This window comes from Lathyrus oleraceus, chromosome 5 (genome assembly GCF_024323335.1).
Source record: "Lathyrus oleraceus cultivar Zhongwan6 chromosome 5, CAAS_Psat_ZW6_1.0, whole genome shotgun sequence".
NCBI classification, from domain to species: domain Eukaryota; kingdom Viridiplantae; phylum Streptophyta; class Magnoliopsida; order Fabales; family Fabaceae; genus Lathyrus; species Lathyrus oleraceus.
In genome coordinates this window covers 260,088,494-260,112,931 of record NC_066583.1, presented here as the reverse complement: position 1 = coordinate 260,112,931, position 24,438 = coordinate 260,088,494, and the positions used below count along the sequence as shown (strand labels likewise).

Here is a 24,438-nt window from a genome sequence, read left to right as displayed (position 1 = left end):
TGAATTAGATGCTGAAAAGATTATTGAAAAAAGCCAATAATACCTCTTTTGCTGATCAAGCGATACAAGTACGAGGAAATGTTCACACCCAAGTTAAGACGTTTTGTGCATTCATGGATGAAATTCTTCTTCCAAATGAACAGACAATGAACATCCTCTTGGATTATCTCAACAAGCAAGTGTTTTGCCTCGCCGAAGTGGATTTAGTTTGGCTGTGGGTAGGAACGGTTCATCTCCTGATAATTCTGCCGTTGTCACTAATATGCTTTTGGAGCAGCTGGCCCTCAAACGAGACCATTAAACGACCCTAAAACTCCGGCTGAGATTCATGAACGGACTCATCATTTTCGTAGAAATGATAGGCAATTCACGTTGAGCGTTTTGTTCCCGGCACGTGTGCTTCTCAACCATAACCTGCACGAAAGAGGAAACTCAGAGGATCATCAAAAGACTCAATGTTTAATTCACAAGTTTCGAATTCGGTACCAGAATGTTTTGATACTAACCTTGTACCCTTCATTAGCCGGTGCCGGTACCGGTGTTAATCACCAATACAATCCGCCACAAACCATGAGGAAGAAGCAAACGGGTTTAGAAGGCCTGTTATCACAAGAAGAAACAAGAGGAATCATAAGCTTACATCATCAAACCAATGTTCAATCTCTCACTGCAGTAAAAAATAAGGGTACGATTAGTCCAAGCAGTAAAAATTACAAAAATTCCCAAGTCAGGAAAAGAGACAAAAACATAGAAGAAATCATAAACCCAGATTACCTTTCTGAGTCCAATCATCAAACAGGCTAAACTCCAATTCTGAGCATCCAAAAGCATTTCAGAAAGCTTTCTCCTTTGGAAACTTTGAGCATCGATCTGAACCCTAATCTGTGAGATAAATAGGAGGCAGAGATCAGTAGTGGGGATCGGATTCGAAAAGGAGAGAGAGGCGGCCAAAGCAAAAACCCTAATTCCCAAATTAAAGAAAGGAACCAGTAAAGAGGCGAAGAGAGAAGTGAACCGTTACCTGAACCGCTGAATCATCGCCAAAGGTGAGCCCCGGTTTGGTTTTCTTTTATCTCTGTTTCCATTTTTGTCTTTGGGAGACGCGATGAGAGGTGAGGGATTGAGAGAGTTTGAGGCGGAGAGAGAGTGAGGCGAAGAGAGTTTGAAACGCAGGAGAGTGAGACGGAGAGTGATACGCATGTGAGCGAGAGAAAGGTATTGTGAGAGAGTGAGGACGAAAAGAGAGTGAGACGCTGGGAAGTGAGACTGAGAGAGAGCGATGAGGAAGGATTTGTAGCATGAGGGAGATGAGGGTGTGTTAATGTTGATTCTTTTTCTTTCTTTTATTTTATTCCAGTTTTTTTTGAAAAAAGAAATAACGTTTAAACTTTTTAGATTTTCATTTAGCAGTGTTTTCATTTTACTATGGCATTAATGTAGTATTTTAGAATTCCCAATCAGTCAGCATCTAAAACCCAACAGCCATGCGGCTGGGTTTAACTACCAGTAGGCCAATAGTCTTCTTTTTTTATTTTAGTTTTTATTTTAATCCTTTTTTAATTTACATTAGTTTATATATTTAAGTTAGCAATAAATTATCAGTAGGTTAGTAAGTGGCCTGGTGGAGAGAGGGATAGTTCCATAGTCTTAGGTGGGGTGAGTTCGATACTCATGTGTAGCACATTTTTTTAGTATTTCATTTTCTTTTAGCATTTTATTTTTTTAGTATTTTATTGTCTTTTAGCATTGTTGTTTCTTTTAATATTATTTTCATGTCCATATTTTTTTTTTATTAAATCCATCATGCATGCAAAACCATTTTCAAAAAAATCATACTTTTCTCGATTTAATATCGAGCCCCCATTTTCACACCCTTGTAAGTCGATTGCTTTTTAAGCATCACCATCAACCTCACATAGCTTACTCTTGGGCTTTCTTACAATGAGCCGGTTCTCTTGCACTTACACTCATGCATTGCCTTATTTGTTGTTTGGGCCCGATTTAATTATTTCATGATTTTTTAATCCCCATTTGACAAAATGTACCCCATTCCCCCGATGTGTAATAATTTGGTACTGTTTTATTTCTTTATTACTTGACTGTTTAGTTAGATACTAACACAAGAATAAAATCAACAAATTTCAAAAAAATACAGAAATATGACTCGATCCAACGTCGAGCATTTTCTCAATAAACAAATCAACTCATTTCTCCATCCCATTCCATCCCATCTTTTCCAAACTTTCATCAAATGCTTGATTCAACGTCAAGCCATTTTCATAATAAAAACTCAAAAAATATTAATCCCTATCTAGACTTTTTCAATAAAGATGGAAATGGAACGTGGTGTATACCACGCACTCCTGAGACCAGGATTCGAGATGTATATCTCGCCGATCCTAGTTCTCGCCATCATCCAAATTCATCCACTTTGTCTTCTCAAACACTCATTCATCTTTCTCAAACGCCCAATCAATACTTGATCTAGGTCAAGTCATTTTCACAATAAAAACCAAAATAACTAATTCTTACTTAAACACTTTTTCAAAGGTGGAAATGGAACATGGTGTATACCATGCACTCCTGAGGTTAAGATTCGAGACGTATGCCTCGCCAATCTTAACTCTCGCCATCATCTAAAATCGTCAATGTGGTTTCGTCAAACCTTTTTCTCAATCAAATCTAAGATACTTAAATCTTATTTAAGACTCTTTCAATAAAGGTGGAAATGGAACATGGTGTATACCATGCACTCCTGAGGTTAAGATTCGAGACGTATGCCTCGCCAATCTCAACTCTCGCCATCGTCTAAAAATTGTTAATGCGGTTTCGTCAAACCCTTTCTCAATCAAATTCTAAAAATACCTAATCTTTATTAAACATCTTTGCAAATAAGATGGAAATGGAACATGGTGTATACCATGCACTCCTGAGGCTAGGATTCGAGATGTATATCTCGCTCATCCAAGTTCTCGCCATCACTCAAAATACATCAAACCAATCAAACTCTTTTTCTCGCCGCCGTGCGATTAATCAAGAACCTTTTTCATAAATGAAATATATATTGTCTTAAGTGATACAAAACAATGTTTCGGCCACGATTGTTGAGTAGAGATAAATGACGCTTTTCCGAATGTAGATTTATAAATCCGTTCGATGTGTGGTATGCGTCCACTCCTCATCTGTTTTGGGTAAAACAATGTTTTCGTCGATTAATACAGTATAGCTTTCGCTAAAATTGACCAACAAACAAACATTTTTCTACCCAGAACTACGTAAGCCTTGATTTCTCTTTTGAGATACGTAGGAGCAGGATTTTTAAATCTTGTCAGGCCCACTAATAAAAAACTTAGGTTTAGTCCTTCGTCAAAAATCCAAAAACATCTCTTCTCATCCTTCCTTTCTTTCCCACCTAATAACTTGAAAAGCCTAACATTTCAAACTAACATTAACGCACACAACTGACCTAATGGTTCCCGTTGAGTACAACGGACATGAGGGGTGCTAATACCTTCCCCTTGCGTAATCGACTCCCGAACCCTGATATTGGTTGCGATGACCATATCTTATCCTTTCTTTTGTCTTGGGTTTTATCGATATTTCCCCTTTCCTTTTTAGGAATAAATAAAGTTCGGTGGCGACTCTGTTCAGTCCATCATTGCGAGCGTGCGATCGCGCTTCGCTTTGAAGTCGTATCCCCATTTTTTTTTCGAGGTGCGACAGATGGCGACTCTGCTGGGGAAACTAATCCCTAAGCGAGTCAAGCCTAGTTAGGACGTCTGTGTGCCTTTGTTTGTTTAATTGTGTGGCTTTTCCTTATTTATTGCTTTTGATTATCTTTATTATTATATTGATATATCTGTTGTATATTGGTTCTATTGTGATTGTTGGTACTTGGATGATTTGATTGCAAACCATGTGGGAAAGACTCTACACCCGAGTCTAGAGTGAAAAAACATAAGATAGGACGATGGTTGAGTAGTACGGACTCCCGAGGTGAATACTTCGTAAGGGTCGGTACGAGAACCTCACTTAGAGTAGATTCTTTTGCAAATGTTGTCGCCCGAGGCGTATGCCTCGTAAGCGCCGATGTTTCAAAGGGGTCCATGACTCTAAGGACCTTTTAGAACATTGAACCTTTGGCCAACTAGAAATGATGGTTGCGTAGTATGGATTCCCGAGGTGAATACTTCGTAAGAATCGATACGAGAACCTCGCTCAGAATAGATTCTCCAGATGGAGTTGATGACCGGAAAGTATTTTCCGTAAGCGTCAAACAGTCTTTTGAATCCATGACTCTGAGTATCCTGTCTAGAACCCAGTCGATGGTTGCGTAGTACGGACTCGCGAGGTGTATACTTCGTAAGAGTCGGTACGAGAACCTCACCCAGAATAGATTCCCTCGATGGAGTTGACGACCGGGAAGTATTTCCCGTAAGCGTCAAACATTCTTGTGAATCAATGACTCTGGGGATCCTTTGTAACAAAAGCCCTAGATCATACCCGGTGAGAACCCCATTTTGGAAAAGCAATCAAATTTATCAGTACCTCGGACTTTTGAACCCGTGTATTGAAGAAAAAACAAAAATATGCATGGCTTGCATTGCATTCATTCGCATTCCATTGCATTTGCATCTCAGCATAACGCATGTCATTTTCCAGACAAAATACCAAAAAAACTCATCCATCCTTTGTCCGTGATCAGCAAAGTGATTCCTAACACGCGTTTAGAACAAAGAACCATGTCTCAGGAGATGATGGACGAGCTAAGGAAAAGCCAAGAAGCGCTGAAGGAGGAACTTAATCTTTTGAAGATCCAAATGAGATGGGTCTTGGAAACCCTGCAAGTCTTGTTGGGAAGAGAGGGTCACCCAATATACGCTGCTGCAACAAAGAGAGCTACTACGCCACATCCATCTGGTGTTACCCCAGGTCAAGGGAAATTCTATGTGGCAACCCCTCATTTACCAATATATAGACCCCCCTCAAGGCGTCATCATCAACATCCTCTGGCCATTCCTCCTCAAAATCACCGAAGTCAGGTTCAAAACAAAAATCAGAATCAGAGCAAGAAGAACCAGGATCACAATGACTCGATTCCGGTACCATATAGCAAGCTTTACCCGCTACTGATCCAGAATGCTTTGGTGACCCCTCGAGCTCTCACGCCTGTGTCACCAGACCTACCATGGTACAATCCAAATGCAACATGTGAATTCCATAAAGGGGCATTGGGACATGACCTAGATTCTTGCTGTGCGCTAAAATATTTGGTACGAGGACTGATTAACAAGAAGAGCTTAGTCTTTGAAGAAGATCACCCGAAGATCAAGTGTGAATACCATACTGGAACAATGGGGCACTCCATCGAGGAATGCGTGAGTTTTAAGCTCAAGCTGCAAAGATTGATTGACATAAGGTCACCAACACTCAAGGAGGAAGTCTCAAGTACATATACCTTGATCTCTGGGCCAAGTAATGATAAAGGGAAAGGACCCTTGATACCCCTCAAGGTTTTGTACCACAAGGAAGATGTCAGGGATGTGGCTAATGAGCTATCATTGTTTCCTGGTAAGAGCATTGAGATACCGCCTTGGATTTCCAATGTCACGACCCATACCAATGAAAGAAAAGGAGAAGTGAGTAGTGGATTCAAGAAGGTTGCGTTCAACGATGAGATTGAAGGAAAAGAATTTGAAGATCATCATGCCAATGTCAAAAAGCTTGTTGATCCCAACCTTCAAGTTTGAAGAAGTCATTCCCCAAAGCTGGCAATCATTTGGCTGTTTCAGCATTTCTTTTGTAGTTTCCTTGCATGTTGACTGTTAATTGCTTTTAAGCATTGTTGTTTTCTTTGAATTGGTAAGATTAATGAAATGTTTATGCATCTTTTGAATTAATCCATTCGTATTCACTCGTTTTTCATTTATGTTAAAAAACAAAAACAAAAATACTGCTCTCATTCACTTTTGTTTATCAAACCGTTGTGTTAACAAAGATTGGAAGGAGGATGATGAAAACAAAACACCTGAAATTGTTGTGGTATGCTTTTGAGTAAAACCTTGTCGATGATGTAAGGCATTGTTTCAAATCCCCAAACACTGAAGAGATAAGGAGTTAATCCCTAGTCAACCACTTTGAGCCTAGAAGTTGGTGTTTATTTCGGATCTAAAACCCTTAATCTTAACCTGGGGCAGGGTAGTTGTGTTCAGATAGTTTGATCATGCATTCGATCTTTCAAAAAAAATCGTACATATGTACACCCTCCAATTAGGTTCAACCACATGTTATCCTTCGCGCACATGTTGAAGTGTCGAAGAAGTTGAGAAAATCTAAAATTAGTGTTGGTTGATCCTCATCCACCAATAATGTGGCAGTCAATACCTTTTTAAAAAAAAAAAAAAAAAAAAAAAAAGCCCACTAGGTCAAATACCACAAGATGACTTAGGCAAAAGTTAGGGCATCCCGATGGACCAAAAGCTTCAAAGAAGCGGTCCAGGCAAAATTAGGGATAAAGAAAATCAATCAAAAGAGGTCACCAAAATCCTCGACAAAAACAAAATAAGGTGACTGCCATTCAAGAAAATTCGTCTTGAATCCTCATCACACCTTCGAACCCTCCTGGAAGTCGAATGCGTGTATTGAATTAACTGAACGTAAGGAACTGGAGATCATCAAGAAGAAGGGGTGGGTAAAAATAAATTTTGAGCCTTATATCCTTTTGTTTCAAAAAACCGTGAACCAGACCACGTTACAACCCTTCAAAGACCTAATTGAGGCAGGGTTTATCTTGAAAGCATACTATAACAAGTTTGTGTTAACTTGACTCCAAACGATTTTTGATAGCACCAACTTGCATACTGTGAATGACTTGATCACCATTGTATTCTTATCATTGACCCGTTCACTGTATTTCACCCGTTCATATCAATAAACTTTGATTTCAAATTTTTGCATAAACACTGCATTAAAATTACCATTTTTGAATGAACAATCTTATTTGCGAGTCAACACTTAGCATCAAAGAAATTCCATTTACAGTTGAAGAACTTGATGGAGTGAAAGAAGTTTAGTCAGGGGAAAATCACTTTGAGCATCAGTTAATTCGAGCTAGTCACCCTAAGGGTCATCTAGCCAAGAGTAATCTGTTTCAAGAATCAGACTGGGGCAAGCCACCTCAGAGTTCAGTAAGTCCAATCACTCCATGGTTCAGTTAGCCAAGAGTAATTTGCTTCAAGACTTAGTCCGGGGCAAGCCACCTCGGAGCTCAATGAGTCCAGCTATCCAAAGGACAATCAATCAAGAGTCTACCATTCCAACATTTGGTTAGTCAAGTTCAGACCATTGCAAGTTTCAAACACTTGGGGCAAGCCATCTCGAGGTAGTCTCATGGAAAGTTGTTTCCAAACCCCTTTTCAAGGTGAACATTTCCAAAGACCCAACAAACTGGGGCAAGATGAGCCACAGAGGGGCAGAACCTCTTTCTTCGTGCTTTTAAAATGCTCAAACAAATTCTACCATACGTCAACAACTATTGAGCTTAAGACGAGTGCCCGAAAATTGTGCTAGCACGATTCGTTGATCCTTAAAAAGGATCTCATTGGCTAAGTTGTGGCTATCAAGCCGGATAGAATTCTCCTTTGACAACATCTATCATAAAATATTTGGTTGAGTTCTCGGTGTTGAGGAGTCATGAGCTTCCATAAAAAGCCTTTACCAACTCCCAGTCCACTCAGGTGTCAGCATTCTCATAGCATGATCATTCATATATCATGCATAAAAGAATACAAATCATGCATGGCCGAAATGTACTTCGTGCTCATTTTGCATTGACCCAGGTCTTGTTGTTGATCCTATATCCTTTGACCTCTAATTCCAGTTTGTCTTTGGTGCCCTTAAACCATCATCCGGTTTTTGTAGTCATTTTCAAGTCCAACCCAGTTGGCACCTATTAGAAAATTTTCCATTAAGGTTCATTCTCTGTTTGGATTATCCGATGAATTTCCGGATTACTCCTTGGTGTATCGATGTATTTCCACGACTTGTCTGATGTATTTCCAGATGTTTCACCATCTATCTGAGGTGTTCTTTGATGTGTCTATATTCTGATGTATTTCCAGAATTTCCTTGATATATTAACAGATGTGTCTGTATTCTGTTGTATTTCCGGAATATCACTTGTAATTCTGATGCATTTCCAGAATTTGTTTCTTTTACTCTCTGATGAATTCCCAGACATGTCACTTTTATTCTGATGAAGCTCCAGAACCCCTATGTCATTCCCTGGAATTATTTCAAGACTCATTGGTGTCTCCTAAAAATCAGTTGTTGTTAGGCATTATTCCAAGCTCAGTTGTTACTAGAACTCATTTCAAAGTCCAATTGTTGTTGGCAAAGTCCGTTAAAAGCTGGTTGTAGTCCATTGCTTACGGTCCGAGTCCAATTGTTTTTATTCCGGGGTCCGGTCATGCTTGAACCTACTCTGAAGATTCTTTGTTCAATCCTATTCAGGTCATGTACGAACCTGTCATTGAACCTTTTTATTCCGGGGTCCGGTCATGCTTGAACCTACTCTGAAGATTCTTTGTTCAATCCTATTCAGGTCATGTACGAACCTGTCATTGAACCTTTTTATTCCGGGGTCCGTTCATGCTTGAACCTACTCTGAAGATTCTTTGTTCAATCCTATTCAGGTCATGTACGAACCTGTCATTGAACCTTTTTATTCCGGGGTCCGGTCATGCTTGAACCTACTCTGAAGATTCTTTGTTCAATCCTATTCAGGTCATGTACGAACCTGTCATTGAACCTTTTTATTCCGGGGTCCGGTCATGCTTGAACCTACTCTGAAGATTCTTTGTTCAATCCTATTCAGGTCATGTACGAACCTGTCATTGAACCTTTTTATTCCGGGGTCCGGTCATGCTTGAACCTACTCTGAAGATTCTTTGTTCAATCCTATTCAGGTCATGTACGAACCTGTCATTGAACCTTTTTATTCCGGGGTCCGGTCATGCTTGAACCTACTCTGAAGATTCTTTGTTCAATCCTATTCAGGTCATGTACAAACCTGTCATTGAACCTTTTTATTCCGGGGTCCGGTCATGCTTGAACCTACTCTGAAGATTCTTTGTTCAATCCTATTCAGGTCATGTACGAACCTGTCATTGAACCTTTTTATTCCGGGGTCCGGTCATGCTTGAACCTACTCTGAAGATTCTTTGTTCAATCCTATTCAGGTCATGTACGAACCTGTCATTGAACCTTTTTATTCCGGGGTCCGTTCATGCTTGAACCTACTCTGAAGATTCTTTGTTCAATCCTATTCAGGTCATGTACGAACCTGTCATTGAACCTTTTTATTCCGGGGTCCGGTCATGCTTGAACCTACTCTGAAGATTCTTTGTTCAATCCTATTCAGGTCATGTATGAACCTGTTTGTTGAACCCCTATTCCGGTATCAGGTCATACATGAACCTGTTCTGAAGAGTTTTCTCCTTGATTATTCCCCAGCGTTGTCAGGTCATACATGAACCTGTTGTAGCATCTTTTCCTTTATTCGGGTTTAGTAAGTCATGTGTGAACTTACCACCGAAATCCCTTGTATTCTAAGTGTCGTTTATCAGATCTCACTTTGAATACTCCCCAGTGTGTGTCTGAGTCTCCAGCAGGACTGTTTCCCCAGCAAGTTGTTTCTTACCATTTGTCTGTCTCCCTGTGGATCATCAGTATTCCCCACAGTTTGGTCTGTCTAGTAGCGTCTCCTGTTAAGGGTCCACCATATCCCTAACAGATAAAAATTACAAAAAAAAAAAAGAATCATGCATCCGTGCATACCATGCATATCATGCATATCATATCATATCATGTCATATCACATCATGTCATAGGGATTCAGGATCAAAATCCGGGTTTTCTTATTATTTAACCATCTCCCACTATGATCATATGAGGAGTGTCTTGCCTCATATTCTCTAGTTGAAGACGCTTAAATAGGGGCAACTGTCACACCCTGATTTTGACCCTGATATTCATATCATTATTTCTTTCATTATTTGCTCCTCATGATTTTGTTCCTATACTATGGTACTCTTTTTTTTTTTCATGAGCATCAAGTGGTCTCCTTTTTCTGTTATGGGTGCACCATGTTCACGAGGAGATTCAAGGAGGTCTCCTCTACTATGATGAACATTGTTTGATTCGAGGAGATTCCAGTGGTTTACCATGTTTTAAGGGAGAGTCATTATCATGTGAGTTTTTTTTTTTTTTTTTTTTTCAAGAGGGACCGAGCCTGGTTATCGGCGGAATCAAGCTAGTGGCCGAAGGTCATCCTTTATTTGTATGGATTTTAATAGATAATTCAAGAGAAACACAAAAGAGTCTCAATCATGTTCTATAATTTGGTTTTGATATTGGGATTTAAATCTTAAGGGGGGCATTTGGTCGAAGCTACTGATCCTCATGTGCAAACTTTATGCTTGGATCCTAAGGAAACAAATGTGCATCAAAGGCTGGAATTCAATATATAAACTTGATTAAGATAGCATCATGTATCATGATCATCATGTTGGGCATATTTGCATTATCCCTTTTGCAGTCCAAAACAAAGGTTGCAATGGTCATAAGGTTCAGCCTTTTAATGTCTGGTTTGTTGGTATTGCAATATTTTTATGAACATCAGGACTTGTCTGCGCATACAATAAGGATGCCACCTTTTCAGTTCAAGTTTTTTATGCCACCCTGACATTTACTACTGTTACAGTTGTATTGGTTTTGCCTTGGATTATGCCTATGAAAACTCGTGAAATGTGCTCAAAAATAGAATCCAAACTATTGCAATTTACAAGGAGTTAGTCACAGACATCTTTCTGAATACCCCTCAGAGATGGTGGAAAATACATTGAGTGATTTGGAAACAAGCAAGTGTGTTGCTATAGAGGATGATATACATTTGTCTCCTCTTAATCTTGGAAGTATATCAACGATTGAAAGGTTTTCATTATCTATTACTTCAAGTACAAAAATGAAGGGCCTTTTGGAGGTTCTGTCATCTGCATCAGAATATGCTTACCTGCCAATACGACATGGAGAAGAAGAGGCGGTTCGCAAGTTAGTAAATCACCAAAGGTTCGGCTCTTCTTGCTATGGAAGTTAGTCGAATGCTGACACAACGAATGTGGCAACGTGATTCTATGTTGCTACAACTTCCTCATTTCACAAAGGAATTGGCTAGGAAATGCAAGGAGAACCCAGGGAAGAGTATAGAAACTATCTTTGACTTATTAGAGAGGGAAGATATTAAAAGGCGTGAGTTGTTAAGCATGTCAGATTCACAATTGTTGGAAATTGTTGGATATTGCTCGATTTTGCAATCACTTTCCTAACATTGATTTGTCCTATGAAGCCTTGCACAATGGCACTGTCCGGAACGGGGAGGATATAACAATATATGTCACTTTGGAGAGGGGATACCAAAACCAGCTTGTTGCTGCAATTAAACGAGTTTCCTTGCAGCGGAAGTTAAAAGCCAAACAGGAGTTTGCTGCTGTTGCTGCTGGTGGAAAGATATCATACATACTTTATTTCATGTGTGACTCATACATGGGTTGTGATCAAGAGTATGATTTCACTGTTGACTTATTGATTTTCTTTTATACTACTTGCTGATTCGAGAAGAAGTGAATGATCCTGGAAGTGGAGCATGCCGGTGATCGCAATAAATAGTAGTTGTATGCATTGCTTACAACTTATTTGTTTGTGCCGCATGAATATATAATGCTTACAATCGTTGTCTAAAAAGTGTTGTCAAAGATTTTTTTGGCGACATGCTTTGGACCATCCTTCAATTTTTGGTGCTTGTGCAGAAAACCAATATTTTTTTCTAATTGCTAGCATGCTGCATTTGAATGCACATTCTGCTAATATCATTGGCATTAAGGTGCACACAGAAAAATCAGAGAAGTTTTGGTATAAAGAACTAGCTAATGCTACCGGTCAACTTCATTTTGGCTAACAAAAATGCTCAAGAAACTTTCACTGAAGCCTATTATGCAGTGTTGAACGATAAGCTTATTACAACAGAAAGCGGCGATACAAAGATGAAAATAGGAACTTGATTCGACTTTCTTCGCGGTACAAGCTAGAAGCCCATGATTTCTTTGGCATCAACACGCATTGTCCAGAGATTTGCAGTAAAGGATTGATACTTTATGTGGCAGAAATTGTCATATTGTTGTATGCTGCAACTATCTTTGTCGGTGCTATCCTGGAAGCCATGCCCGACCTGTTATTGCCATTCCCTTTGCCTGGCCAAAGAACCGTCAAACTCGCAAGAGAAATTATAGAAAATTTTGGGGCATGTTTCAGAGAAAAAAAAAACAGAGATTGAAGTTACCCTGCAATTGCCGAATCCTGTCAACAGCGGTTCAGTGAACTTCTCTACTGTTTGAATCTTCATGCGTAAGTTCAGCCCAATCCCCTCCTTTCAACTTAGACATGTTGCAGCCTCAAGGAAGCTACGGATTTTCAAGGTTTTTTTATCCGCGACAACAACCGCTACAGCTTCAACATTGCTGAGTGCCGATACCCTGCAAATTCACACAGGAAGATTAAACAATCTGCTGAGCAACTCTGAGTTGAAGATAACGATGGCAACATGTTTAACGGTAATACCATCTTTGATGTAAATGACCTGCCACGCCAGTTCAACAGCAATGTTTCAAAGCCTGCAAGAAAAACCAAAATCACTCAATGGCATCTTTGTTCCGCAAATGTCGAGAGGCTGTGAAAACCCTTCTTTGACTAAGGATCCGAGACAGTTGCAATTTGAAGCCGATGTTAACCGCTTGTTCCTGTATTATTAGTTATAATCAATTGGGAAAGAAAATGCGGGTGAATTAGATGCTGAAAAGATTATTGAAAAAAGCCAATAATACCTCTTTTGCTGATCAAGCGATACAAGTACGAGGAAATGTTCACACCCAAGTTAAGACGTTTTGTGCATTCATGGATGAAATTCTTCTTCCAAATGAACAGACAATGAACATCCTCTTGGATTATCTCAACAAGCAAGTGTTTTGCCTCGCCGAAGTGGATTTAGTTTGGCTGTGGGTAGGAACGGTTCATCTCCTGATAATTCTGCCGTTGTCACTAATATGCTTTTGGAGCAGCTGGCCCTCAAACGAGACCATTAAACGACCCTAAAACTCCGGCTGAGATTCATGAACGGGCTCATCATTTTCGTAGAAATGATAGGCAATTCACGTTGAGCGTTTTGTTCCCGGCACGTGTGCTTCTCAACCATAACCTGCACGAAAGAGGAAACTCAGAGGATCATCAAAAGACTCAATGTTTAATTCACAAGTTTCGAATTCGGTACCAGAATGTTTTGATACTAACCTTGTACCCTTCATTAGCCGGTGCCGGTACCGGTGTTAATCACCAATACAATCCGCCACAAACCATGAGGAAGAAGCAAACGGGTTTAGAAGGCCTGTTATCACAAGAAGAAACAAGAGGAATCATAAGCTTACATCATCAAACCAATGTTCAATCTCTCACTGCAGTAAAAAATAAGGGTACGATTAGTCCAAGCAGTAAAAATTACAAAAATTCCCAAGTCAGGAAAAGAGACAAAAACATAGAAGAAATCATAAACCCAGATTACCTTTCTGAGTCCAATCATCAAACAGGCTAAACTCCAATTCTGAGCATCCAAAAGCATTTCAGAAAGCTTTCTCCTTTGGAAACTTTGAGCATCGATCTGAACCCTAATCTGTGAGATAAATAGGAGGCAGAGATCAGTAGTGGGGATCGGATTCAAAAAGGAGAGAGAGGCGGCCAAAGCAAAAACCCTAATTCCCAAATTAAAGAAAGGAACCAGTAAAGAGGCGAAGAGAGAAGTGAACCGTTACCTGAACCGCTGAATCATCGCCAAAGGTGAGCCCCGGTTTGGTTTTCTTTTATCTCTGTTTCCATTTTTGTCTTTGGGAGACGCGATGAGAGGTGAGGGATTGAGAGAGTTTGAGGCGGAGAGAGAGTGAGGCGAAGAGAGTTTGAAACGCAGGAGAGTGAGACGGAGAGTGATACGCATGTGAGCGAGAGAAAGGTATTGTGAGAGAGTGAGGACGAAAAGAGAGTGAGACGCAGGGAAGTGAGACTGAGAGAGAGCGATGAGGAAGGATTTGTAGCATGAGGGAGATGAGGGTGTGTTAATGTTGATTCTTTTTCTTTCTTTTATTTTATTCCAGTTTTTTTTGAAAAAAGAAATAACGTTTAAACTTTTTAGATTTTCATTTAGCAGTGTTTTCATTTTACTATGGCATTAATGTAGTATTTTAGAATTCCCAATCAGTCAGCATCTAAAACCCAACAGCCATGCGGCTGGGTTTAACTACCAGTAGGCCAATAGTCTTCTTTTTTTATTTTAGTTTTTATTTTAATCCTTTTTTAATTTACATTAGTTTATATATTTAAGTTAGCAATAAATTATCAGTAGGTTAGTAAGTGGCCTGGTGGAGAGAGGGATAGTTCCATAGTCTTAGGTGGGGTGAGTTCGATACTTATGTGTAGCACATTTTTTTAGTATTTCATTTTCTTTTAGCATTTTATTTTTTTAGTATTTTATTGTCTTTTAGCATTGTTGTTTCTTTTAATATTATTTTCATGTCCATATTTTTTTTTTATTAAATCCATCATGCATGCAAAACCATTTTCAAAAAAATCATACTTTTCTCGATTTAATATCGAGCCCCCATTTTCACACCCTTGTAAGTCGATTGCTTTTTAAGCATCGCCATCAACCTCACATAGCTTACTCTTGGGCTTTCTTACAATGAGCCGGTTCTCTTGCACTTACACTCATGCATTGCCTTATTTGTTGTTTGGGCCCGATTTAATTATTTCATGATTTTTTAATCCCCATTTGACAAAATGTACCCCATTCCCCCGATGTGTAATAATTTGGTACTGTTTTATTTCTTTATTACTTGACTGTTTAGTTAGATACTAACACAAGAATAAAATCAACAAATTTCAAAAAAATACAGAAATATGACTCGATCCAACGTCGAGCATTTTCTCAATAAACAAATCAACTCATTTCTCCATCCCATTCCATCCCATCTTTTCCAAACTTTCATCAAATGCTTGATTCAACGTCAAGCCATTTTCATAATAAAAACTCAAAAAATATTAATCCCTATCTAGACTTTTTCAATAAAGATGGAAATGGAACGTGGTGTATACCACGCACTCCTGAGACCAGGATTCGAGATGTATATCTCGCCGATCCTAGTTCTCGCCATCATCCAAATTCATCCACTTTGTCTTCTCAAACACTCATTCATCTTTCTCAAACGCCCAATCAATACTTGATCTAGGTCAAGTCATTTTCACAATAAAAACCAAAATAACTAATTCTTACTTAAACACTTTTTCAAAGGTGGAAATGGAACATGGTGTATACCATGCACTCCTGAGGTTAAGATTCGAGACGTATGCCTCGCCAATCTTAACTCTCGCCATCATCTAAAATCGTCAATGTGGTTTCGTCAAACCTTTTTCTCAATCAAATCTAAGATACTTAAATCTTATTTAAGACTCTTTCAATAAAGGTGGAAATGGAACATGGTGTATACCATGCACTCCTGAGGTTAAGATTCGAGACGTATGCCTCGCCAATCTCAACTCTCGCCATCGTCTAAAAATTGTTAATGCGGTTTCGTCAAACCCTTTCTCAATCAAATTCTAAAAATACCTAATCTTTATTAAACATCTTTGCAAATAAGATGGAAATGGAACATGGTGTATACCATGCACTCCTGAGGCTAGGATTCGAGATGTATATCTCGCTCATCCAAGTTCTCGCCATCACTCAAAATACATCAAACCAATCAAACTCTTTTTCTCGCCGCCGTGCGATTAATCAAGAACCTTTTTCATAAATGAAATATATATTGTCTTAAGTGATACAAAACAATGTTTCGGCCACGATTGTTGAGTAGAGATAAATGACGCTTTTCCGAATGTAGATTTATAAATCCGTTCGATGTGTGGTATGCGTCCACTCCTCATCTGTTTTGGGTAAAACAATGTTTTCGTCGATTAATACAGTATAGCTTTCGCTAAAATTGACCAACAAACAAACATTTTTCTACCCAGAACTACGTAAGCCTTGATTTCTCTTTTGAGATACGTAGGAGCAGGATTTTTAAATCTTGTCAGGCCCACTAATAAAAAACTTAGGTTTAGTCCTTCGTCAAAAATCCAAAAACATCTCTTCTCATCCTTCCTTTCTTTCCCACCTAATAACTTGAAAAGCCTAACATTTCAAACTAACATTAACGCACACAACTGACCTAATGGTTCCCGTTGAGTACAACGGACGTGAGGGGTGCTAATACCTTCCCCTTGCGTAATCGACTCCCGAACCCTGATATTGGTTGCGATGACCATATCTTATCCTTTCTTTTGTCTTGGGTTTTATCGATATTTCCCCTTTCCTTTTTAGGAATAAATAAAGTTCGGTGGCGACTCTGTTCAGTCCATCATTGCGAGCGTGCGATCGCGCTTCGCTTTGAAGTCGTATCCCCATTTTTTTTTCGAGGTGCGACACATAGCCTTACAAAACAGAGCAAAGTTAAATCCCTAAGTCCTCGAAACGGTTAGTACAATGCCATGATGTCGTGGTGTTATGATGTTATGATGTTATGATGTTATGATGTTATGATGTTATGATGTTATGATGTTATGATGTTAAGTAAGTAACAAGCACAAACAAGTCACACCGCAATTATTCCTAGGTTTTAAGGCTTGCATGAGTTCCATAGGTAAGTACCCTCCCCACTGAAGTTTGGTTGGTTCAACCTGTCCTAGAATAGTAACCGGGTTCTAGAAGGATCTCAAATCATTGACCTTTCCTTAAGTCCACTTCAGTGCAACACCAAGCGGTTGACCAAAATTTCCCTAAAGTCCAATCTCAAAGAGTGTAGTATCGAGTATCAACCAACCCCAGTCGGAACCGAAGTCAGTTATCTCACTACTTTCTAATGGCTAGGATGAGTCAATTAGGGTTCTAAAGGTCTGGTTAATGCTTTGATGACACCACGCAGACACCAAATTTTTCCTCAAGTAAACATGAGGAACATCAGGACATCCAAAGTGTCACATTAACCGTAGCCATCATTTTAACCATTCCAGTATACGTCGGATAGTCGCGATGATCTCTTGCTACTCACCTAAGGTACACTAGATCCGGGTGTAGGATCTTTCACTCGAGCATACAATACCCAAACAATCCCTTAACAGTAAATCAGACAAGGAAACAATTCGAAAACATAAGTGATCTTGTCTTTAAGGTAACCTCTCTTTTTAAGAGTCCCCAGCAGAGTCGCCAATTCTGTGATACAGTGAACTGACTTTGTGTTTTTGCTTTGAAAAGCAATGTTGCGGATAGCAAGAGTCGCCACCGACTTTTCTTTTATCCAATAAGGAAAGGCGGAAAAGAACAGGAAAGACCTTGATTAGATTTTGAGTTCGGGAGGTACATTATACAAAGGGAAGGTGTTAGCACCCTTTGTATCCATGGTTATCCATGGGCTCTTAATTGCTTAACTCACTTATGTTTTCCTTGTTTGAGAAAATGTTTGAGAAATGTGGTGTGTTTAGAAAATATTTTGAAAGGAGAGTTTAACTTTGTAATGATTCTTGTACGAATGTATACAAAGTGTTTATCTCGTTTGATTTTGAAATATTTTTAGAAAAATATAACTCGGCGATGATTCTGGTGCAAATGTATACCAAGTGGTGATTTTCTAAAAGATGTTATGAAAAGTGTGACGTGTGAAAAGTATTTTAAGCTGTGAGCAAGAATTAAAGAGTTATACCTAACCAAGGTCTTTATAGGTATTTCCTATCCTTAGGAGGGTAAAACTGTCCTTACTATTGAGAAGTAAGTAGTCTTATCCTTTGGATGTAAAGGGACATCGTGGGGTCGTCGATTGGTCATTGAAGGCAACATTTGTAAGGATACCTTAGCATTCGAAGGGACGATCATCATTTAATCGTAGGCTACAACGAAGGGTCATCGAGGGACAAAGTCATACATTCGAAGGCAACGTTCGAGGGACAAGGTCATATATTCGAAGGCAACGTTCGAGGGACTATAGTTTATCTTGTAGGGACATTGACCTTTTGATCGAAGGGACTATGACTTATCTGTTTAGGGATGATGATGATTTAATCGAAAGGGTCTTTGCTAAGGGTATCCCCACATTCGCGGGACATGATCGTAATATCGTAAGGCAACAAACCGAGAGACAAGATCACGTATTCGAAGGCAATGTAATTAGCCAAGTAATCAGAATAAATCTCCATAATGGTATCCCACAAATAAAGTGGAATACCGAGCAAGTTATTTCTTCAAGAGTCATGTGAGCCCTCACAAAAATTCAGCAAACAGGTTAGAATAATAATATGGGGTGCAATCAAGAATTGCACCAAACAAAAGAATCACAGCAATAATAATGTCTGGCAAACAGCGCGCAAATGCAATAGGAAACATGTCAAACCAGTATAAACAGATTATAGTGCAAACAGAAAAAACGATTACTGTCATGTTCGCTACTGCCTCGCCTAGCAAGGACTTGGCGAACCCTCACTACATGTTCGCTTAGCGAAGTTCTAGCGAACGTCTGCGGGTTCTAGGTTCCTCTTTGATAACAAAACGATTTTAGAAACCCCGAACCCTATGGCATCCATTACAGAAATTACGTGATTGAACATTCAAGGTATTGTTTTACACATTCATGCACATCTAAACCCACGGGCAAAACCTAACGATACCTACCCTTCCAAAGTCAACCATACTGCTTCATACATTTAGAAATTTCAAATTGGGAGCATAGAGTAATGGGAATAGGGCAAACCTGATTGGAGGGGTCAAATGAGATTGAATTTCACCGTCGGGTTTGCAGAGCACTCTTAGGGTTTATGCCTGATAGAGTTGGTGGAGGTAACCTTTGTGCAGATGAGTTCTCTTCCGTGTATATTGAGGCTGCTCTGAATTAGGGTTTTCTCCGTTGTTCAGGGTTTTCTTCCCTGTTGTTTTTCTGATCTCCCTTTTTCAAATGAAGTCTTGGAATTTATAGCTGATTTTTTTTGTGTCTTGGAGGGCTCAGACTGAAGGCAATTCAGGCCCAGAATTTTTGTATATCCGCAAGCTTCGCTATGCGAGTGAGCTAGCGAAGGGTTCGCTAGGCGAACGATCAACGAGTGTTCCAGCAAATGTTCCCAGACTTGGATAAAAGCACAGCTAGTCCTTACTCGCTAGGCGAGCAGCTAGCGAGTGGGTGGCGAGCATACCAGTAGCGAATTCATCGATACTCGCTGGAGCGAGGAATGGAGCGTGGGCTTCGCCCAGCGAAGGGTTTGCTCGCCTAGCGAGCGTGACAGTTCAGGAAGTCATCTTCTGGATTTGGTCATCCGTGTCCTAGACCTTTGTTTCTTTAAGATTAATGTTATAAAAACGAATAGACCCCATTTGAACCTGTTGAAAGTATCATAAAAATTAACAGGCAAATTTTGGGGTATGACAGCTGCCCCTGTTCAATATTCTTAAACCGAGAGAATTAGAATGGTATGTACGCCATTCGTGATCTGGAGGTGGAAAATTATTGAACACTTAGAATGCCCCAAAAATTTGCACTTGTTAATTAAAAGATAGTCTTGATGGAGATGGGCTTAAAGATGCCATCCAGAGAGTTTGATGATGAGAGCTTCAGAGTGCGTCGTACATTAGACCATATCTGAAGACATGGGTGTCACACTGGGTCGTACGCTAGACCATATAATGAGTCATCCATTAGGTGATATTAGGGTGAGCTGAACCTGATGAGGTAAGGATCAGAATGGGTCATACGCTGGACCGTATCTGAGTTGCAGAATGAGTCGTCCATTAGGGTGGCGACTTCACTGGGGATGAAAGATCAGAATGGATCATACGCTAGGTTGTATCTGAGTTGCAGAATGAGCCGTTCGTTAGGCTGTATCTGGAGAAATAAAGATCAGAATGGATCGTACGCTAGATCGTATCTGAGTAGCAGAATGAGCCGTCCATTAGGCTGTATCTGAGATAACAAGTAGTCGTACGCTAGACTACATTTTAGAATGTACCGTACGCCAGGTAGTATCTGAGTAGCAGAATGAGTCGTCCGTTAGGCTGCATCTGGAGAAATAAAGATCAGAATGGATCGTACGCTAGATCGTATCTGAGTAGCAGAATGAGTCGTCTGTTAGGCTGTATCTGATGATAAAAGGGGTAGTCATACGCTAGACTATATTTCAGAATGTACCGTACGCTAGGTAGTATCTGAGGGGATGAATATCCAAATGGATCATACGCTAGACCGTATTGGAACAGTTGAAGGGGCCATACGTTAGGCCGAATCAAAATGAGCCATACGTTAGGCTATATCTGATAATATTTGTATATGTTGTATTTGCAATAAATGTCTGGGATGGGCCATCATTATGAGGGTATCAGGATACTTGTCAGAATGAATATTCATATGGATCATATCTGAAAGATGTATCTGAATCTTGAATGTAATCGATAAAGATACCCGTCTGAATGAATCTTTATTTGACGGTATCAGGAGGATAATTAATCTGAAAAAAGAGTTAGCCTCATGCCATGTCATGATGCATGAGATGTTTTATGTTCTTGAAAATAAATGCGAACATTGCATGCATGCATATGCTATGAAATGATGTATGAATGAATTATGCATCTGAAAAGTATCCTGATAGGCTAGACAAGCAGATCCCCAACTGTAACTTCCTATTTTATCTACATGTCTAAGTAAAGGTAAATACATAATATGCATGCTAGAACCACTACCTTCGGGAAATAAAAACGAGCCAATTAACGGCATAATGTAACACCTAGTTTTTATTATTCGAGCATTTTCGGTAGAATGCCCATCTAAGTATAAACTATTATAGTATGACTTAAGGCGTGAAAGTAGTATACCTTGACCTCTTGCGTTATCATCTAACAAATCAGTCTCCAAGAGATCCATGCAAATTGAATTCACATAGTCGGTTTTACCATTAACAACATTACCTTCAATGTGTAGTCCCAAAAGCATGTAGACGTCTTCTAACGTCACGGTACACTCATCGGTTGGGAATCAAAATGTGTGTGTCTCTGGTCTCCATCTTTCGCATAAAGCTAGAATGAATTTGTTATCTACGGACCAAGACAAAATCTTGCTTATATGACCAAAACCGGCGAGTTCAACATAAGGTTGAATCATCGGGTCCATATGGACATATTCGTGGACCCGAGTTCGGAACCTTGATACATCCTATAAAAGAAAGAACAAAAAACTTGACTAAGTTGGTATGTTAAAATAAAAGGGGGTTGGTGAAGATGAAAGATAAAATGTTAACAAAAGAAAAAACTTACATATGTTGCGATGTTTGCAACCGTTCCTCTATGTGACTCGCCCATTGTGAGGATAGACATTTTGTCGGGGGGTTGGTGTAGATGAAACTACAAGAAGTTGTTGCAGATGAAATTGTAGAAGAAGTATTGTAGAAGAAGTAGTGAGAGTGATGGTGTGGAAGAAGTGTTGATTGAGTGGATGTATTTATAGGCAAATGGATGGGAGCATGAAAATTTGTGCTTGCATGGTGTCTCCACTTGAATTGGCGACCATGTACAACCTTTAAGAGGGGTCGCCATTCAAATTGGCGCCTCCATAGGGACATGCATGCAAGACCTAGGTCTGATTGCTTGGTTTCTGATAACGCGAAAATACATCAGATATTTGCCTTGATTTACACTCAAAGATCATACCACTTTAGTTAATATTCTGATTATTCCTCAAGTATTCGAGTTATTTTTGCAGGTATTTAAATCCCCAAGCATTAATGAGCAAAATATAGAAAAGGAAGAAAAAAAAGAAGAAACAGATGAGAAAGCACAGAAAAAGCAGAAAAACCAGAAGACAGAATTTGCTGATGTGACGACCGTCACAAAGAGCATGACGACCGGCACGGCCCAGCCTGTGACGACCGTCACAGGCCCATGAAGAGCGTCACACGACCATATTTTACGCTTTGAAACGGTCATTAGAGGCACCCAAACGTGCCTAAATTCTCTCCAATAGAATGACTTCCTCGTGGATTCCTCATTCAACCAGTCTTCCTAAATTTTCTCAACTGCCAAGACCTACCAAAGCAATATATTAAGGACAGAAGTTGGAAAAAAAGAGACCGACACTTCCGCTCTGCAATTGATTTTTTACAGCATTCTAGCTTTTTAGTTATTTTCTTTTTAGCAACTTTGTTCCCATTGCCTTAGTTCATTTACCATTCTTTTTAGAATTCCCGTTTTCCCTTTTCCTTTCCATTTTCCAGTTAGCCATAGTAGTAGTTTCCTACACTGGGGAACTACTACACTCTATTTAATTTAGTAAGCAATTGTATTGAAGAAGCAGAATCCTACCAACTTGTGGAGGACTGCTCAAGTACTCGAAGATTTGCCGTACTCTGTTAATCCAATTGCCAGGTTTTTATTCAATTATTATTATCATTGTCTTGTTATTGTTATAATTATGTTTGTTGCACTGCTAATCTGTTTATGCTTTGTGTTTGTGCTATTTAACATGTTCGGCTAAACTACCGGTATCGGTATGTAACAATTTAATTGGATGGGATTTGATAATAATCGGTGAAAACTCTTTTTCTCACACAATCTTTTAGGCTGAGGTTTTTAATTTAAATTTAATTAACTTTGTCACAAAAGTGAGAAGCTATTTAATATGATTTTGCCACGAGAGTGGAAAATTAACTAAGGTGAGAACCAACAATCGCGAGAGCGTGAGGCTCGAGCTGGATAGTAAAAATTAGGCATTGAGTTTAAAAACAGCGAGAGCACTTTAAAAGTAATTAGAACTTATTTATTTTCAAAAAGTATTTTCAACTTCAAATGGGACAGCGAGAGCGTACATTCTGACTTAAAGTTATAGGCCGAATCAACAATCACGAGAGTGTGAGATAAAGCCTTTTAAATAAATATTTTCTACTGAAAGATATTTGGCATTTAAACTATTCACCGGTGACTTATCGAATCCCTGATAATTAATGCATTGCATACTGATTCCTTCCATCAATTCTTTCTTAAAACTAAATTTCTCTTAGATTTAATATTCTGCACCCGAACTTCTATAAATCATTCCCTTAGCTAAACATAGTGACGTTAGTAACACTAGTTTGACCATAGGTCCCTGTGGGTTCGATATCTTTTAAAACTAAAATGAATGGACTGTGCACTTGCAGTCAAGTACCCGATAGACTATATTTTATATATAGTCACGATCAGCATCAAGTTTTTGGCACCGTTGTCGGGGATCTGTTTTAATCTAATAGTGCGATTCTTTCGTTGCACGTATAGACTAAGGTAAAAATAAAAACTAATTTACTCTCCCTTATTTCCCCGATTGTATGCCAAGTACTCGCTCACAAGGCGATAACTTAGCACCACCAATCCAAGAATTAGAGTGTTTCTTATATGTAAGATGTCGAATACAAGAATATCAACAAAAGTATGATATTCCCGATATCTTCTCTCCTACTAAACCAGAAGAAACACCAACCATGGTTGAAGAAGGACCACAAAATCGTCCTCTTAAATTCTACGCTACCTTGTCCCAACAAGAACCTCACAACAGCATTGCTGCCCCTGCTATCAATCGAAACGATTTCGAATTAAAACCCTCATTATTATCAGCCGTCCAACAACATCAATTTGTTGGAAATCCTACGGACGACCCTAATGAACACCTGACCAAGTTTGTGTAGTATGCAGACACTGTAAAGGCGAATGGTGTATCTCAAGATGCGATAAGATTGTGCCTCTTTCCTTTCTCACTAAGAGATAGAGCTTGGGCTTGGTTGCAATCCTTGCCCTCCAACTCCGTTACAACATGGGAAGAATTGAAGAACGTTTTCTTATCCCGATATTTTCCGCTGAGCAAAACTGCTATGCTGAGAGCTCAAATCAACGGATTTCGACAAAAAGATGTAGAATCTCTCTACGAAGCGTGGGAGAGATACAAGGACATGATGAGGATATGTCCACATCACAGTCTCGAAGACTGGGTGATCATTCACACATTTTACAATGGGCTTTTGTATAACACAAGACTGACAGTAGACGTTGCCGCGGGCGGTGCACTTATGGACAAGCCATACAGCGAAGCCTATCAACTCATTGAAAACATGGCCCAAAACCATTGCCAATGGGGAAGTGAAAGAACTCCAGTAGAAAAGTCCCAAACAAAGGGTGGAATGTACGAAATAAGTAGCCTTGACCATGTTCATGCCAAGGTAGATTCCCTTGTTCAAAAATTAGACAACTTGACCATACCA

At 39.4% G+C, this 24,438-nt stretch overlaps 1 long non-coding RNA gene and 1 other non-coding gene across 5 annotated transcripts; both read right to left on the bottom strand.

Moving 5' to 3' along the window:
* Positions 1 to 318: 318 nt before the first annotated feature.
* On the bottom strand, positions 319 to 13,744 carry LOC127083694 (uncharacterized). 4 transcript variants are annotated; one of them, XR_007788503.1, is made up of 3 exons: positions 13,667 to 13,744; positions 13,399 to 13,492; positions 319 to 414 (listed from the first exon to the last, which is right to left on the bottom strand). It is a non-coding gene; the product is annotated as an uncharacterized LOC127083694 (long non-coding RNA). The 4 variants fall into 4 exon arrangements; XR_007788502.1 differs by lacking the exon at positions 13,399 to 13,492 and adding an exon at positions 507 to 600; XR_007788501.1 differs by lacking the exons at positions 13,399 to 13,492; positions 13,667 to 13,744 and adding exons at positions 507 to 600; positions 775 to 852.
* A 10,307-nt stretch (positions 13,745 to 24,051) lies between these two features.
* Positions 24,052 to 24,158, bottom strand: LOC127090182 (small nucleolar RNA R71). Its single transcript, XR_007791711.1, has one exon. It is a non-coding gene; the product is annotated as a small nucleolar RNA R71 (small nucleolar RNA).
* Between the last annotated feature and the right edge of the window lie 280 nt (positions 24,159 to 24,438).